The sequence below is a fragment of the Macaca mulatta genome, chromosome 11 (genome assembly GCF_049350105.2).
Source record: "Macaca mulatta isolate MMU2019108-1 chromosome 11, T2T-MMU8v2.0, whole genome shotgun sequence".
Lineage (NCBI taxonomy): Eukaryota > Metazoa > Chordata > Mammalia > Primates > Cercopithecidae > Macaca > Macaca mulatta.
In genome coordinates this window covers 10,890,163-10,894,079 of record NC_133416.1, presented here as the reverse complement: position 1 = coordinate 10,894,079, position 3,917 = coordinate 10,890,163, and the positions used below count along the sequence as shown (strand labels likewise).

Sequence of the window (3,917 nt, the reverse complement as noted above, 5' to 3'; positions counted from 1 at the left end):
TTTTTGAAGTTATTCAATATGTTCACACAGATAATTTTTTGCAAGATTAACTTTTACAATCCTTCCACCAGTTGTTTGAACTTTTAGCTTTATCTTATCTGATTTAAAACAAATCTTCAACCCTTGGCAGGAATTTACATTTTTATGATTTCTTATAAACTTTTATTAAAACACATTTCACTGTTCTTACACACCTTGCATGTAAATCTATTTCCGGCCAGGCGCGGTGGCTCAAGCCTGTAATCCCAGCACTTTGGGAGGCCGAGACGGGCAGATCACGAGGTCAGGAGATCGAGACCATCCTGGCTAACACGGTGAAACCCCGTCTCTACTAAAAAAAAAATACAAAAAACTAGCCGGGCGAGGTGGCGGGCGCCTGTAGTCCCAGCTACACGGGAGGCTGAGGCAGGAGAATGGCGTGAACCCGGGAGGCGGAGCTTGCAGTGAGCCGAGATCGCGCCACTGCACTCCAGCCTGGGTGACAGAGCCAGACTCCGTCTCAAAAAAAAAAAAAAAAAAAATCTATTTCCAATAGTCTCAATTGCATGCCATAATGGTAACTTTTAGCAATTTTTAACTTTAACGTAAAACCTGGTAAGTTGTTTTGATTATGTGCTAGGTGCAGCCAAGGTTTGACTCCTTCGAGCATAATTAAGGGCGTGTTTAGTTCCATATGTCCCCAGGCCTTACCAATTGTGAAGTCAGCAAATTGAAAAGTTCTCAAAAACCAAAAAAGCAGTTTATGACCTTAAAATATTTAGCCAACCTAGTATCTGACCTGCATAATGTGGTCCACCTATTTACATTCTGATGACATCTGCTTTTTACCAATAATCGTTAAGGCTGTTTTTATTTCTCCAAGATCAAAGTTACATGAACTGAAAGGTACCACAGCTTTTTATCTTCTCTTTTATAAAATATTTGATCCAAGTGCTTGTCTTCCTTTAGACAAAATTAATTGGAACTCTTTTTTTGGTATGAACATCACACACACAACACATATATAATTACACAGACAGGTAAAAGATAATCCAGTCCCCATAAGATCTTTCATTTGCCAATCTCCTAACTGGCTTATTGGCCTCTCGGTGTTTTTAATTTTTGGGGTCCATGAGAAAAACAGAGGTCTCGCCCCTCTCATGCACACATTAAAAGTGGCAAAGCAAAATGCAGAAAAAATAATTCAGTTGACCAAGAAAAACCTTTTTCCAGCAAAAAAAGGTCCAAGAAAAGGGAAACCTAAAGGCCTTTTAAATATGACCCTAACTCGGATATCCACTTTTAATTAAGCTGAGCACTCCTTAAGAAAATCCTCTTAACTCCCTTATTATCTGAATTTAGCCACACCAAGTGGCAGTATTTCTGACTTTCAAACTCTGCTAAATGCTCAGAGAAAGGAAAATCCAAGGCAGTTCGTGGAGAGAAATGGAATCAACAAATAGCAAAAGGTCACGCAGATATGAAACCAGACAAGACTCATTCCCTAAGCCAGGATTGAATCCAAGCTACACAGAGGCTACACAAAAACCTTGCCAAGTGGTTACAGGCTTTGCTCCCCAGGATGTTAAACAAGATGGAGGTCCTCAGCAAATTTGCTATGGACCATACAGAAAGACATGCAAAGCAGACCAGATTGGCTACAGCTTAAGATCAACCTCACAAATCATCTCTCACAATTAAAACTCTACAGAGAACCCTCTGCTCAGTCCTGCAGCTGCCCACTGCCCTCCTACTGTCCACCATGGCCCTGCTGCACTCCGTCCGCGTCCTCTCCGGGATCGCCCGCCACCTTCCACCTGGGCCTCGCTGCCGCGGCCTCAGCCAGAGACAGTTCCTGATGGACCCATGTAGAAATGGGACCTCCAGATATCTTTCTGGGAGTCATTGAAGCCTTTAAGAGGGACAGCAATAGCAAAAAGATGAATCTGGGAGTTGATGCCTACCGGGATGATAACGGAAAACCTTATGTGCTGCCTAGCGTCCGCAAGGCAAAGGTCCAGATTACCACAAAAAGTTTGGACAGGGAATACCTGCCCACTGGGGGCCTGGCTGAATTTTGCAAGGCATCTGCTGAACTAGCCCTCGTGAGAACAGCGAAGTCTTGAAAAGTGGCCGGTTTGTCACTGGAACTGGAGCCTTAAGGATTGGAGCCAGTTTTCTGCAAAGATTTTTTAAGGTCATCTGAGAGGTCTTTCTGCCCAAACCAAGCTGGGAAAATCACACACCCGTCTTCAGGGACACTGGCATGCAGCTACAAGGTTATCAGTTTTATGACCTCAAGACTTGCGGTTTTGACTTCACAGGTGCTGTGAAGGACCTCTCAAAAATACCAGAGCAAAATGTTCTTCTTCTGCATGCCTGCACACACAATTCCACAGGAGGGGACCCACATCCGGAACAGTGGAAGGAAATGCCAACATTGGTAAAGAAGAGGAATCTCTTTGCGTTCTTTGACATGGCCTACCAAGGCTTTACCGGTGGTGATGGTGATAAGGATGCCTGGACTGTGTGCCACTTCATCAAACAGGGCATTAATGTTTGTCTCTGCTGATCATATGCCAAGAACATGGGCTTATATGGTGAGTGTGTAGGAGCCTTCACTGTGGTATGTGAAGATGAGGTGAAACCAAAAGGGTAGAGTCACAGTTGAAGATCTTGATCCGTCCCATGTATTCCAGCCGTCCCCACAATGGGCCCAGATTGCTTCTACCATTCTTAACACCCCTGATTTGTGAAAACAATGGTTGCAAGAAGTGAAAGGCATGGCCGACTACATCATTAGCATGCGGACTCACCTGGTCTCCAACCTCAAGAAGGAGAGTTCCACCCACAACTGGCCACACATCACTGCCCAAATTGGCATGTTTTGTTTCACAGGGCTAAAGCCTGAACAGGTGGAGCAGCTGACCAAAGAGTTCTCCATCTATATGACAAAGGACGGCCGCATCTCTGTGGCAGGGGTCACCTCTGGCAATGTGGGCTACCTTGCTCATACCATTCACCAGGTCACCAAGTAATGTACCTGGTGCAAGGAAACAGATAGCCTTTCTATCTTCAGCCTCTGCTATTGGGAGCTTCACACAGAGGATAAGAGAGGTTGGATGGTGGTGAATGGATCATTTCCTTAAACCACAGTGTGTAACACTCAGCGATTGAGTGTTTATCGGAAAAGAACATGTAGTGACACAGGGCAGAGGGATCCGTGGCTGGCATCTGGAACATTGTGGCTCTAAACCAAACTCCCCGCTGTCCTTTTATCTCCAACTTTTCTCAAAGAGTTTACATGTACAAGAAAGTCATCACACCAAAAAACCTGTCATTTATGCCACTGCAATATTTCAGAAGCTTTAACTGAAGCGTCATACAGTGTCAGGTTCCTCATGAGAAATAGCCACATTAGAGGCTTTGAGGGAAGACCTAGTTCTGTCATGAACACTTGGCCTCGTGTCTGTCCTCCCGTCATGGAGCAGCCTTGTCAATAGACTGCACTGCGGAAATTACATTTTATGAAAACCAATGAGTCTGCTGCCACTACAGCAAGGAAAATAATGCAGTTTAAATAAGAATGCTCTCTTTTCTCCCTTGCCATTGCTGTTCTTTTCCTTATTTACAAAGATTTTTAACTAATGCAGATTTTTATCTCATTCTACTGCTTGAATGACCATCAACCCCATCCTATTGGGATTTTTTTAAGAATAAACATAATTTTCTGCTGATGTCATACCCTCACCTTTCTCAGCAAAGAATAATGGAGAGTAGGTAACTGTACTTTATCTCAGCATCCTCTTGAATGATTGTGTAGTCTTCTCTGGTTGTGATGTTGTCTCTGCCCAGTTGTACCTCCTCTGTTGAATGTGGTTGTGCAGTCACTCGTCTCACCCCCTGAGTCCAGTGGCACGAGGTGGTACCAGGAAAGA

At 44.1% G+C, this 3,917-nt stretch overlaps 1 pseudogene; it reads left to right on the top strand.

Annotated features, from left to right (window-relative positions):
* Positions 1-1,532: 1,532 nt before the first annotated feature.
* Positions 1,533-3,704, top strand: LOC717168 (aspartate aminotransferase, mitochondrial pseudogene; annotated as a pseudogene).
* The last annotated feature ends 213 nt before the right edge of the window (positions 3,705-3,917 follow it).